Raw genomic sequence first — 15,025 nt, 5'->3', positions numbered from 1 at the left:
GAGGGCCTCCCCCCGCCCCCACCCAAGGGAGTCCTTGCCCCCTGAGCAGCCCCCCCCCCCAGCCCAGAGCCCTCCCCTGCCAAAGCCTGAGCCTCCCTCTCAGAGCAGGGCCTCCTCAATCTGTCCTGGGTTTCAGCTCAGGCCTTTAAGGGAGGCAGCCCAACAAGGCCGGGACCCTCTCCTCAAAGCAGGCCCAAGACCCCGGGGAGGTCCTTTCAAACTTGGACTGAAATCCAGAACAATTTCATCCCCCCCCCCCCCCCAATCATCTGGCTCTGGGTGCACACATGGGCTGCATCCATACTGGAGAAGTAACCTGGTTTGGCACAGCTTTAACTGCCCTGGCTCAAGGTTATGGAATCAGAGCAGAGCAGAGCTGGTAGCCTGAGCTTTCCTAGACTTGAGCCTCCTTCCTTAGGCCCATGGGGTGAAGTCCCTGGACCATCCACTCCCCATGCGCCTAAGAAAAAAGACTGAAGTCTAGGAAAGTTCACCTTACCAGAATTCTTTCCATTAGACTCAAAGGTCTCTGGAGAGTCAGTGTCATGAACCCTGTTTCAGACATGCATCTGAGGAAGACTGAAACAAAAAGCTCATGCTACCAGCTTCTTTCTTTCAGTTACCCTCAAAGGTGCTACAAGATCCCTTTGCACCCTGTTTCAGACAGTGTACACCCCCTCCTTTCTCCATGGCCAGCCAATCATGGCTCTAGTGGCCCTGCACCAAGGCTGATGGGAGCTGCCTGAGCCGGAAGAGCCAGGCAGTGTGGGAGTCATGGAGCCTCTGTAACTCAACGGATGTTCCTTTGACATGTTGGTCTCACTAGGACCTGCGGAGAGCTTACAAGTGGATGGCAATCACAATGGGAAAGAGCTCCAGTTGTGGAGTTGTGTCAGAGTGGACCCGGAGGCCCTGGCCGAGAGGGGCATGGTTCCCACTGAATCCAATTATAGAAATCGATTCAAAAAGGGGGGAACCATGCTTTTTGCCCTTTTTTGCCCATTTAACCCACATCAAAAAGACGCTGGGTTTTTGCAGTGTTTTTTAGGCTGAATGGATTTATTTTCAAATAAATCAATTCAGCCCAAGTGGGAACCAGGTGGATTTGAATTGGATTTGAATCCACCCTGGTTCCCACTGGCAGCTCAGCCCAACCCATCACTGGCCACTCCTGGCCCCAAAATCCTCAGTCCATCCTCCTTACCGGCTTCTTTGGCCACTGACCAGCTTCTCTGTGCCTTTTTAAAAAATTTCCCATGACCAGGGAGGCCAGAAGGAGGTCGCAGAGAAGCCAGAATCCTTGTAACCTCCTTCCTGGCTTCCCCCTGGCTTCTCTGCGACCTCCTTTTGGCCTCCCCGGCTGCAGGAAATTTTAATAAAGGCAGAGAGAAGCTGGTCAGTGGCCAAAGAAGCCGGTAAGGAGGCTGGGCCGGGGGTTTTGGGCCAGGAGAGGCCAGAGACGGGATGGGCCAACAAGCTGTCCCCCGCCACTTGCCATTTCCTGAACTATGGTTTTTCAGAACCAGTTTCAGGAAACAGTTCAGGAAACGGATTTTCTGGTAAGTGGGAATGGGCCCCAAAAGGCACCTTTGTCAATAATAGAGATAGCACCATCTCTACCATGTGTCACTAATATGTAGAAGTGTTAGCACGTGCCTGTGAGTGAGAGAGCAAAGAGATGGATTCTGTACCTGCCCACACATACACCTTATGCACTGCTGTCATGTTTTGGGCTATCTTTGCTAGCTTTCCTATGAGCAGTTCTTTTTATGCCTCATTTTTTGCTGATCTCATAAACGTTCTTCCGAGAAGAGGCTATTTGGGTTTTTGAATTGTCCTGCATGCTCTCTGCTGCCAGGTTACTACCATGTAAACAGATGGCCCTTGCCCAGACTTAGTCCAGCTTTTGCGTCCTGCAGTCTGTTAGTCAAAGGGTGGTGGTGGGGAGAACCACTCAGTGGGGATTATGTTATCATTCCTAAGGCCAGGGGTTAATAATGACAAATTCACTAAGAATTCACTCACTCCTTTTAAACCCTCCAGGGCTGACTGCAAACAGAGCCACTCCTGTGTGTGTGTGTGTGTGTGTGTGTGTGTCTCCAAGTCACCTTTCAAATTAAGGTGGCCCCATACATTTCCTAGGGTTTTCTTAGGTGAGGAATACCCAGAGCCGACACCTTCCTCTGAAATATAGCCTACTTTCCACCTACTTAAGGTTTGGCCAGCAATAAATGAGTGGTCTAGCCTGAATCTATACACAGTTACCTGGAAGTAAGCTGGACTAAGAACAACAGTGCTCACTTAAGAGTTAGTGTGCCTAGGTTGCAGATTTGGCCAACACTTCATCTTCCAGTGTTCATTCACAATTCCTAGGAAACTGCAGGAATAATTATTATATTGGAATTATTCCATTAGAGCAGGAGAAGGTATGTGAGATCAGACCCCTTTATTGGATTTGCTTTATCCTGGATTTCCTTTATATGCACTTCAACGTGTGGGGCAAAAATCTTGCCTGCAGTGGAAGTAGAGCAATTATGCAGTTTATAAAAGTATTGAATTTTCCTTTCAATCGAAGAACTCCAGCTGGATTTGATATATAACCCTAGATCTACAGCCCCCTGCACCAGCTCTGTCTCTGTTCTGAGGGAGGGCTCACACCTTCAGAACAGATTGTTTCAAGGAACATGTGAGAAATATCCTCTTTCCTTGCTGTACCATGGGTCCTTTTCACACTATGCAATTATAGTTCTATAATTCCACTTACACAGTTGTGGCAACATCCTATGGAAGCCTGTGATTTGTAGTTTAGTCAGAGGCAGTAGCGCTCTCTGGCAGAGAATTCTAAACACCCCTCACTAACCTGTAAATCCCAGGATTCCATAGGATATTATTATGGCAGTTAAAGTGGAATAATAATAATATAATTGTGTAGTGCAAAGGACCTTAGGACTCTCTTCTTACTGGACCAGAGTTCAGGGCAAAATTCAAGGAGGATGGCCCAGTTTACTCTCACATCCCAGCAGAAGGGAAGTTATAGGAAGAAGAAAAAGTAGCAGTCCCCTTTTGTATTATTCATGGTAAACATTATCCTTTCTTGGAGGTCTTTAAACAGAGGTTGGATGGCCATCTGTCGGGGATGCTTTGATGGAGGGTTCTTGCATGGCAGGGGGTTGGACTGGATGGCCCTTGTGGTCTCTTCCAACTCTATGATTCTATGGTAAACTGATGTGTGACTTTCTCAGGAAAATAAAAGCATTTGCTTAACTAAAAGAATGAATCATATCTCCTCCCCCTCCTCCTCCATTTGCACCACTCACTGAAACCTCTCTGCCTCCTCACAAATCTTGGTTAGCTTTTCTTTAGCTTTGGGTCATCAGCCTTGTGTTTCTTACAAATTGCTCCCAGAGAGAACCCAGTCTTGGGCCAGCTCCGTGACACTCAAGAGTATTTTAAATGTCTGGGCCAGGCAGATTGAGCCACCAGCTCCCAACTTCCCTAGCCAAAAGGAGTCAGAACTAATGAGGAGCTGACACTCTAAAAAATATTACTTTTATTTCTCCATCATAGCTACAAAAAAGTCATATAACCTTAATCTATTTTTGACTAGAACCCATAATGCATGTGACCCTTTTTAGAGCAGGAGAAGTGGATATGAGTGCTTATGAATATGCTGTGGAAAGAGTAAAGCTGTGATTGTATGAATAAAAAGAAAACAGTTACAATTTTTTTTACATCATACAAAAGTTAATACAATATAGTTTTTGAGAGTGGTTTAAAACAAACCATTAAAAAGAACAATTAAAAAACACAGCACATGAAAGGCCCTTGCCCCCCTTAGCAGTCAGCCTTTTATGGCCTGCTGAAACAAAGGCCTGTTACAGACTGCCAAAATAAAGCTGCTTCGGGTCTCTTTGGAGGTATGCTGTTTAAATGATGCATGCATCCTAAGAATCCGGAAGCTGCACCAAAGCTGCACTCCAGTGCTTAGGAATGGAGTGTGGCTTTGGCGCAACCTCCAGACTCTTAGGACCCATGCATCATTTAAATAGCATACCTCCAAAGAGACCCGAAGCAGATTTATTTTGGCAGTCTGTAACAGGCCAAAAACATCTTCACCTGCCCACGAAAGAATAGTAAGGAGGGCACCTGTCTAGGAAAGGAATTCCAGAGTCTAGGAGCAGCTACCAAGAAGGCTCTCTTCTGTGTTCCCACTAAATGTAACTATGAGGGTGATGAGACAAATCAATGGGCCTCCTCAGAAGATCTCACGATATCTGGTCCTTCAGATAAGGAGAGAGCAGGTCATAAGGGAGATAGGCCACAAGGGAGCAGGCCAGGAGGGTGTGGCAATATGAATAAAACGACATAACACCTGCCTCCAGTCCTACCCACTCTAGCCTCACAGAGGAATATTCCCATTATTTTCACCACTGTTATATTTTGTATAAAGTAAATGGTTAGGTTTGTTGTGGAATATCAGCTGGCAGCCTGACAAACAGGGCATTCTTGCGGTGGCCTGCACATTGTGGAACTTGATGTGTCTGGCTCCCTACCATTTTGTCTGGCTTCCTCACTGGCTGCTCTTATTGGGATGCTCTTTTAAGTGAAAACATTTAACTGCAGTTGATTAATATATTTTATTTTCAAAAGTGAATGGTTTGATTGTTAGAGTATTACATAAACTCTGCAACCCATCATTAAGTAAGTAAAGAAAAAAAATCACTTTCAGACTATAATGGTGGTTTCCTAAAAAAAAATTAGCACTAAGGTTCATAGTGAAAGCCTATGCTGTTTTGCAACATGCATGCATTTCATGTGCATATTTTACTTTAATTGAAAAGTATGATTTTGAATATATTGAAATTTTCTTTTCTGGACTGCTGCTGGAGGTTTTGGATTTGCCAAAACCGAGATTAAGAAGAGCAGATGAATGTAAAGATTATTAATACAAACCTGTTGGAAGTAGACCATACAATATTTTTCTCAAATCACGAGTAATTAAAATTTGTTTTTATAAATGAACTGTTTACTCCCACAGTTCTCACAGTTCTAACAAGACTGGTACCATATTGGCAGACAGCTTCTCAAAGAGTTTTCCCAACTCTAAGTGTTCAGAATTAACTATGTGTGGTCCACAAGCTACCTTCCCTTCCCTCAGGAACATGGTTTGGGCCAGTGCTGGTTGATTGTACCTGTGTTGGAATTATTACTCATGTGAAGATTCGTTGCTGTTTACTACCATCAAGTAGACTTTGACTTAAGGAGACCCTATGAATGAGAGACTTGCAAGTCATCCTGTTCATCATCCTGCTCAGGTCATGCAAACTCTGGGCTGTGGCTTCCTTGATGGAGTCCATCTGTAATGAAGTCTTCCTCTTTTCCTGCTGTTTCTACCTTAGCAAGAATTAATGTCTTTTCTAATGGGTCTTCTCATTATATGGCCAAAGTATGAATGTCTCAATCTAGTCATCTTGGCTTCCAGAGAGAACTCAGGCTTGATTTGCTCTAGGACCCATTGGGCTTTTTAGCAGGCCATAACATCTGTAGAACTTTTCTCCACCACCACATTTCAAATGCATTGATTTTCTTCCTATCAGGCTTCTTCACTGTCCAGTTTTCACACCCATACATAGAAACTGGAAATATGATGGCTTGGGAAATCTTAACTTTAGTATTCAATGACATATCTTTATACTTTAGGAAATTATCCAGTTCCTTCACAGCTGCCCTTCCAAGTTCTAGTGTTCTGATTTCTTAACTGCAATCTCCATTCTGATTAAAGAGGATATGTTCTGTTAAATCAGTGGTTACCCATTAAGACAGGGGATTTTTATTAAAAACTAAATGTTGTCACCCCTTCCAATTTATATCAGAACCACAGCATTTAGGGAGGCAGGTCTTAAATCCTAAACTCACTGTTAGGAATCCCAGAATCCCGAGCAACATAGTCAAATTTTACTCCGAAAAGTAAAATTACAATATTCCAAGCTCTGGTTTAACTTTTAACTCTCTAGCTGGAGTTCTGAGGAAAATTGTTTCACCCATACCGTGAGTAGTTTGGGCCAGGGGGCACTTCCATTGGCATTAATGGGAGCTTTTGCTCCTAAGGCTAATTGTTGTCAATGTGAGGAGTAATTTTAATTGGGATTGTAAACTGGGAAGGGAAGATTTCCTCCACATGTGCTGCAACCCTGATGAAAATTTGGGGCCCATGCACCTAGTGTTTAATGCCACCACCTTCACCTCACATAGTTGCCAGCCTGAGTGTTTTCCTTAGATGAGAACAACATCTTACAGTAATGGGATGGAAAATGGAGTTTCCAGAGGTGATCACCATACAGCCTAGATTGTAACCCATTCCAGTGGCAAACCCATTTAGTAACATGCAAAATAAAGCAATAATGACTTTGAAAAGGGAAAAGGAAAAGAGGATCATATATCTCTGCTGCTTGTTCATCTTTAGTATTCAGCCTGACATCCAACTTGGTAGTAATTTTGAATAAAGCCATAAAGGGATGGCGAAATTGCAGCTGTTGAATAGCAGGAACCTTATTGGCCAGATCTTCAGTATTTTAGCCTGGAAGAAACCCACTCTTTCCCCTGAAAGGCTATTCTGAAGGAAATGTGAGAGTTTGTAATTATTGCCTTTAGACTGAGCTGTAAATGGTGAATTGGCACCAGTAAAATAGTACCTGTAAAGTGAGATACTGCCAGTGCCTTGGTGATGGAATAATACTACGCTTGTAAATAACAGTGCTGTCCGGAACAAAGCTTTAGGCTGCAATCCTGCAACACTTCCCTGGGAAGAAGCCCCACTGAGCTCAATGTGACTTACTTCTTGAGTAGGACAGTGCTGTTTATGCTATCTGAAGTTTGTGCCACATGAAAGTGTAACTGATGACAATATAATTCTGCACAGTGTCAAACAGCTGAGTTGCCATTTTCCTCACCAAAGCACAATGACATTTTTAATATCAAGCATTCTTGGAGGATCAGTGTCATTTCATCCATTTCTGCCAGTAATACAAAAGAGATAGTCTTGCTTTTCTTCCCCTCCCCCACTTCTCTGCACAGTACGATGTGAGACTAGCCAACTGGTCAAAGCTTTATTCTTGCACATATAAATTCAAAGATGTGGAAGATCAGCAGCATTGCATCACACACAGTGATTCCCCCAGAAGTGTCTTATGTGTGTGTTGAGAAAGAAGAATGTTTTAACCAACACATGGGGAATTATATTCTTAACACATAATGTTAGAGTATTGGACTGCACGATGCTGGAGTATTGCACTGCATTGTTCTTACTTACCCTATCTAAAAGCTAACCGCATGAACTCACCATCTTAGCAACAGCAGAGGTTGGTGGCTTTGAAGTCTGTGGAGCAGGGAATCTACTACATGTTTTAGTTTGAACTCTGAAGGACCTCTCCAATGGTGGATTCACTGCTCCATAGACACTGATGCCACCAGCATCCTATTAGGAAGGATCTAATTAGAGGAATTTTATTAGCTTAAATATTGCCGAGAGGTGGCCCTAACAACACCACGTGCCAGAATCGTGTCCCAACGGTGTATACCAGAGGTCGCCAGCACGCCTCAAGAGAAAGAGACACTGCTACCAAATAGGTCCAATTACAAAGACCCAGCAACATCAGGGACTGCCTGAAGGAAGAGGCCCCTCCCTCCTTAACTGTCATCTTGGCCTCAGAGGGAGCGATCAGGCAGACCCAGCAACATCAGGGACTGCCTGAAGGAAGAGGCCCCTCCCTCCTCAACTGTCATCTCGGCCTCAGAGGGAGTGATCAGGCAGACCCAGCAACATCAGGGACTGCCTGAAGGAAGAGGCCCCTCCCTCCTTAACTGTCATCTTGGCCTCAGAGGGAGCGATCAGGCAGACCCAGCAACATCAGGGACTGCCTGAAGGAAGAGGCCCCTCCCTCCTCAACTGTCATCTCGGCCTCAGAGGGAGTGATCAGGCAGACCCAGCAACATCAGGGACTGCCTGAAGGACGAGACTTCTCCCTCCTTTAATTGTCACCTTGTATTTATATTGTATTCAATTTTTACTGTACACCGCTATGATCATTGCGGAATAGCGGTCTATAAATAAAATGTATTATTATTATTATTGTTATTATTATTAAGGTAGTGTTTATTAAAGCACAGAGAAAATCACACAGCAAAAGGGGAGCACACACACACACACATTCAATGCTACAGCAGGGGGGAGGGGGGAGTTCGGGAAATAGGTTTGAGAAAGAGAGGCACCAGTAGGGAATACTACCTTAGAAGTCTTCTCCGGGAAGTCCTGATGAAGCTTAGGTAGACAGTGAATCACGGCCGCAGGAGCAGGGAAAGGAGCTAAGAGCAGAGTTCAAATTCGTGTGGACCAATTTGCAACCTGGTGACAGTGCAAGCTTAGTTCAGCTTAGTTCAGCTCAGCTCAGAAACTCAGAGCTCAGAGAGGGTCTGGAAAATCGGGGTATTTATAGTGCAAAACATATCTGGAGGCTATGGGGATCTGCTAGACAAAGGTGTTGATTGCTTGGGCTTTGTTAAGCCAAGAGCAAGTAATGTGTTGCACAATGCACTCAGGTCTGGACACAATTCGGAAGAGCATCCGACTTGAATACTAAGTTGTTAAGCTGATCACTGGCCCATCAAGTGAGAAGCCAAGTCTATTGTCTTACTTGGGCAAGCAGTGGCGATTCTGGTTTGGCGACTCCCAAACTTCCTATGGAAAATTCCAATTTTAGCTTTCTTTCTAGGGCTCTGCCTTTGCAGGGTGAGCTGCCTACATGGTCTCTCCGCTTTTAGGTTAATGGCGGGTCTTCTCTGGGGGTCAGTCAGGGGTCATAACACATAACATAACGCATGTACCCAAAATTTTAATAAAACCAAACTTGGTAACAATCCACAGCTCCACAGATATAGATGTGATTGCTCAATTATGTCAGAAGCCTCTGAGGAGGTGGCACTAGGAAGTTTGTTTGTTGTTTTCTAAGTCTTGTGTAGTGGTTAAAGTGGCTCACTAGGACCAGAGACCTTCAAATTCAAATTTTCCACAAAGCTGACTCATTAACTCCCAGCTAATTTCTAGCTTTCTTAGCTCAGCTTGCCTCATAGGGTTGCAGTGACAAACAATGGTTGGGAAGAACCATATGTGTCTTAGGCTGCATCTGCATTGCAAAAATAATGCAGTTTGACACCGCTTTAACTGTCATGGCTCAGTGCTGTGGATTTCTGGGGTTTGTAGTTTTGCGAGATATTTAGTCATCCCTGTCAGAAGGTTCTGGTGCGGTGTCAAACTGCATTATCTCTGCAGCGCAGGTGCAGCCTTAGAGGAATGGCAGGACTGAAAATGTGATAAGTATTGTGTGCTGTTGATTTTAAATGAGTCTTATTTATTTATTTATTTATTTATTTATTTATTATTTATTTATTTAGGCATTTATATCCCGCCCTTCAGCCATAATGGCTCTCAGGGCGGCTTACAATTATTGTTTTTAATCAGACAGTTCTCTGCCCTCAGGCTTACAATCTAAAAGACATGAAAACAAGGAAAAGGGAATGGTGGAGGGAAAGAGGATGAGGTCCAGTGGTTCTTCTCTCCCTCTGAGGCCTGGACCAAGGCAGATGGATTGGAGGGAGGGCTCTTCCTTCTTCCAGGCTAGTCCTGATGGAGCTGGACCTGCCTGGTGAACTCCCTCTCAGGCCGGCGGATGGCAGTTATGGAGGGCGGAGTCTCCTTCCTTCAGGCTGGCCCTGCCTGGTGAACTCCCTCTCAGGCTGGAGATGGCAGTTATGGAGGGTTTCATTATTTTATTTACTTCAGGGGTGGACAGATTTCAGGTTTCCCCAAGTCTCCTTTGTTTGTTTATTTTTTAGTAGATGCCTACAACCCCCCAGATGCAGCCTTAAGCAAAATACAGTACATACATTTAAAGAACTGTAGGCTCAGGAAGTTGTTTTGAGTACAGGCATCCTTCCGTTAACAAAGCCTCTCAGAAAGAAACCTCCTTTAACAATGCTTTTTAAAAAAATCTTCCCAGCCCCTCTTATTCTCCTCATCCTCTTTCTAGTTAGACAACTTTTTAGCAGCATTGGCATGGGAATGATGGTGAAGGAGGCCTGATGAAACACAGGCTTTTGATGTTGGGTTGCAGCAGCATGGCTGCAGTAAACAATGCAGTCAACAAAGTTTGAGCTAAGGAAGTTTGAGATTCTACTCCGGAAACTTCAACTAGTGCAAAATATGGCAGCCAAGCTGGTCTCCGGAAAACCTAGGAGTGACCGAATAACACCTGGCCACCTATCAGTTTCCGGGCACAGTGCAAGGTGTTGATTATCACCTTTAAAGCCCTAAATGGCTTGGGCCCAGGGTACTTGGAGGACCACCTCTCCCCATATAATCCGCCCCGCACTCTTAGATCGGTCAGGAAGCAATTGTTAAGGGTTCCCAAGACAAGATATGTCTCGTCTACTCAAAGGGCATTTTCTGTCTCAGCCCCGCAGATCTGGAACTCTCTTCCTGACAACCTCTGCTCTGTCACCTCCCTTGACCAATTCAGGAAGGAACTTAAGACCTATCTCTTCCAACAAGCTTTCCCCCATGTGTCTTGACATCTGTTTTCTCCCCTGTTATACAGTTGCTATTCGGCTAGTTTGTTTTTCTGGTTTTATTTTCTGGAAATTGTATATGTTTTATTGGGATGTTTTTATGATGTTTTTAACTTGGTATGTTTTATACTGTATGTTTGATATATCCATGTTGTAACCCGCTTTGATCTCTGGAAAAGCAGGCTAGAAATAAACAGTATTATTATTATTATTATTATTATTATTATTATTATTATTACATGGCCTGGGTCCAACCTATTTGAGGGATTGCCTACTTCCATATAATCCACCCCGCACACTCAGATCATCTGGGAGGAATCTATTGCAGTCTTTAAAAACCAGATTAACTGCTGTCTCCCAGAGAGCCTTCTCTGCAATTGCTCCCAGACTATGGAACGGCCTACCAGATGAGATCCATCAAATTGCCATCTTAGACAGCTTAAAGATCTCTTCCAGCAGGCCTTTCCTGAATAGAAGTGCCTGGCCACACAATGATTGCCCCTCACATCATGGTTAGCCCATCACTCTGCCTTCATTATATTTTTATTGTTATACTTTTTTTCTTTTTTATTAATAGATATTTTAATCTCTAATTTTAATTGTATTATGTTTAATTCTGTTTTAAGGGGGATCTGAAATATAATATTGAATATGGATATTTTAATGTGTTGTGCTTTGATTGTCTCGTCACAGAAAAGTGGGATAAAAATAAAAGTTTTATTTTATTATTTAGACTACACCTGCATACATTTTAGAAGAAACCTCCCACTGGTCTCTGGAAAGTCCAACATGTTTTTATTTATGCATGACCAAGTTGTTTCATTTCACCTGAGTGTATTATTAGTTTTCAATAAAAAGTTTGCTTAAACATGTTAAGCTACTATTCTTTTTTGTGGTGTAGACACGCATTCCAATTCTCTCCATGTTATTTCTTCCTCTGGTACCAAATTTTCTGTTAAAGAAGTCCTGTGTTTGATTGTGACCGGAGACCAGGGTTCAAATCCCTGCTTTGCCATGAAAACCCACTCAGTGACCTTGGGCAAGTCCCAGTCTCTCAGCCTCACAGGGAGACAAAGATAGACCCCCACACTGAACAAATCTTGCCAAGAAACTCCCATGTCACCATAAGCTGGAAATGACCTGAAGGCACACAACAACAACAAACCTGTACAAGAACTGAACAGAAGTCACAATCCTTCTACACACACACACATACACACACCCCACCCTGCTTTGGATATCCCAGTTTTGCTATACTTCAGTAACATTATTTGGATGGGGGAGGGGGGTGAGTGTCATCATTGTGTGTGTTGTGTGCCTTCAAGTCATTTCTGGCTTATATTGACCCTAAGGCGAACCTATCATGGGGTTTTCTTTGCAAGATTTGTTCAGAAGAGGTTTGCCATTGCCTTCCTCTGAGGCTGAGAGCCTGTGACTTGCCCAAGGTCACCATTTTTCCTCAGTTGGTTTTCCAACTGAGGTTGAGATTGGACCTGAATTCTGACATTCCCTCTATAATTACTTCCAGATGAATCTTTTATTGTGCACATCCCATGGTTGTGTGCAGTCCTCCATACACACACAAAATGCAGAAGAAGCCAAGATAAAGGTGTGATGCCATGAGTTTGTATATTTAAAAATTGTGAAGTCAAAGGCTTTCATGGCTGGCATCCATTTTTTTTGTGGGTTTTTCCAGAAGAACGTGGCCACATAGCCTGAAAAAACCACAAAAAACATTTAAAATTGTTTGATTTATTCTATGAATATGAGGTAAGAAGCTGTTGGGAATGGGAAGAGAATGGGTTACTGAAGTGGATGCTTTATGATAGAAATTTTGAGGTTTGTCTGGGACAGTTGGTGAATGGCAGTTAGAATTTGAGTAAAGTTGAGTTTATGCAAGGGTTTGAGAAGAGTGCAAGGGGAAGAGTTTGAGAGAGGTTTGAGTTGGACTAGGACTGGAGTGAGAGAAAGGTGTTTGAACTGAGTGATTGGTAAAAATCTGGTGTTAATTTGAGAGGAGTGAGATGTGTTTTAATATAATCTATCAATAATCTGCTGTGTTGAGTTTTACTTCCTTGAATAAAGTTTTATTTTTGTTTTTATGTATTTTTGGTCTCTGGAATCACTATCTTCTTGAGATCTTGCCTTCAGACAAGATATATGTGGTGGTAGCATTGAAGGCAGAAGGCTGGTATCCTGTTGGGGATAAAAATAGTATAAATTCTCATTGTAGCCCTGAGGGTTGGTGTTACACAAGGGGGACAGGAGGATATCCTTGGGGGTAGCAGAGCTGGGGATCAGTGACAGCTGAGTGTTTTCAGTGAAGAATGTGGAGGGCTTCACATTTGTTGAGTTATGTGTAAAGACTCCCACATTTGGCCACAGTGGTGGGATTGCCTGAGAGGAATACTTACAGTTTGTGGTACTCTGTGTTCGCCAGAGTGGAAAACACCCGCACTTGTTGTATACAGTGGTGGGATAAAAGGTGGTGCCCTCACATATAGGATAGAAATGCCACATTTGATAGTCCTAGTGGTAAGATAGCAGCAGAAATCCCACATTGGATGTAGACAGAAGTGGAAATGCCCATAGAAGAGAGTCTTGTGAGTTTTGAGGATCAGAGAACACAACACTGGGGTATACTCAGACCAATAGTCAGAGGGATGCTATAGTAATCAGGAGAACATCTGTTCTGGATGCAGAACATCTATTTTCAAGTCCCTCATCTTCAGAGGAGTGTGGCAGAGTAAGACAGCTAGGGGAGACCAAGGCTGCTGGATCATCAACCAACCTGCCAGCTGCCTGCCCCACCCTCTCAAGACACTAGTGCTGTGGCCAGTGTTGGAGGGCAAGATCTGGTAGATAGGTGAGGGTTGTTCATGGAGCTAGGGAGATTGCCACAGAAGATTTAGGAGACACACCAGACCTTCTCCATGTACCCCAGATCTCCAGACGCTGCATCAACTCTTCTTGAGGGAAACCAGATGGAACATGCAAGTTATTTTCACTTTCCCAAAACAGGTTTTTAAGGCCAGAATTATGGAAAGAGATGTGCTTTGTTTTAGGCCAGAATCATCCCACCCCCGCCCCAGAACAATTCTTGTTGTGTGGGAAGATCCAGGATATCCCCATAGGTGCCCAAAGAATACAGAAATGGCTTTATGGAGGCTCACTCATCACTCACCAATGGGGCATACAAATCCACCCCAGGCCGGAATAACTACAGATGTTCTTTAGTAATGGGATTCAGAGCTGAAAAATGTATATACACAGTATCAAAACAAGGAGAATACTGGGTTTGATAGATCAGCAATTTAATTCCGTATATATGGCATGCAAGGGGGGAGGGGACATTTATTGGAAAAACAAAACCTGGATCACATTTCATTATATCGTACAAGGAGCACAGAGGATTTTCAACATCATCAATCCTTGTTGGATCATTTATTTTTGTAACTTGTGTCTGAATACAATACTATTGTATTTACACGTACTACAGTATTGAAGAAGCATTCATTTCATTCACTCCTGAGCACAAATTCTTCTCACACCCCTATGGAATCAAGCATTCTTGCACTTTGATAACATTAAAAAGTCGCCTGTCTATGTCAATTGAAAGCGAGTATGATGTAGTGCAGTTATTTGTCTGTTGGGCTAGGACCCTGGGAGAACAGGGTTCAAATCTCACTCAGCCATGGAAACTCACTGGCTTTGGACAGGTGGCTTTGGACAGGTCACAGTCTCTCAGTCTCAGAGGAAGGCAAAGGCAAACCCCCTCTGAACAAGTCTTGCCAGAGAACTGCATGATATGTTTGGCTTAATTTTCCCTAAGTCGGAGATGACTTGAAGGCACACAGCAACAGCCATGTCAGTTAATGTGCTCCATGCTTTTCCTCTGTGTTTGAATTAGGTTTGCTTCTGATTTTATTTTTTTCCCTAGGATAGGGAGCATCATTCTAGAGAGTATAGTTTTCTCACTATATTGGATTTCTTATCACTTAAATGCCCCCAAATGGTTCCCTCCTGGCAGTGCAGAAATAGAATTAATTGGTGCTCTGTGCATAAAGAAGACAAATGTTCACTCCTCTGACCCTTTGCTACTCCAGCTTGTGAATAAGCTGGGCTCTCTGGTGTCCTCTGCCTATATGGCTCCATCGCTCAAAAGGTTGTGTCAAGGATGTTCAGGGGTCACAGCAATTGCAATATCATTACACTGGATAGGCTGCATGAACAGCAGCCAGGAGACTGTGAAGAAGGCAAAACTTATCTTGTAGTTGTTATGACAAACAAGCAAACACTCCCCCCAGGTTCTGTTCTGTCATATCATTTAAAATATATATTATTGCTAATGTTATTATTTCCCATGTGAGCTTTCCTTTGCTTTGAAATTATAATAAAACAAGGG

At 43.5% G+C, this 15,025-nt stretch overlaps 1 protein-coding gene across 1 annotated transcript in view; it reads right to left on the bottom strand.

The window, feature by feature from the left end:
• The window catches only part of LOC149321474 (uncharacterized), a 127,004-nt gene that overhangs the window by 65,910 nt on the left and 46,069 nt on the right, over window positions 1-15,025 (bottom strand). The window lies entirely within an intron of this gene.

The sequence above is a fragment of the Sceloporus occidentalis genome, unplaced genomic scaffold (assembly GCF_023333645.1).
Source record: "Sceloporus occidentalis isolate IW3139 unplaced genomic scaffold, rSceOcc1.0.p SCAF_1, whole genome shotgun sequence".
NCBI classification, from domain to species: Eukaryota; Metazoa; Chordata; class Lepidosauria; order Squamata; family Phrynosomatidae; genus Sceloporus; species Sceloporus occidentalis.
The sequence above is the reverse complement of the archived record's forward strand: the minus strand, read 5'-3'. Positions and strand labels throughout refer to the sequence as shown.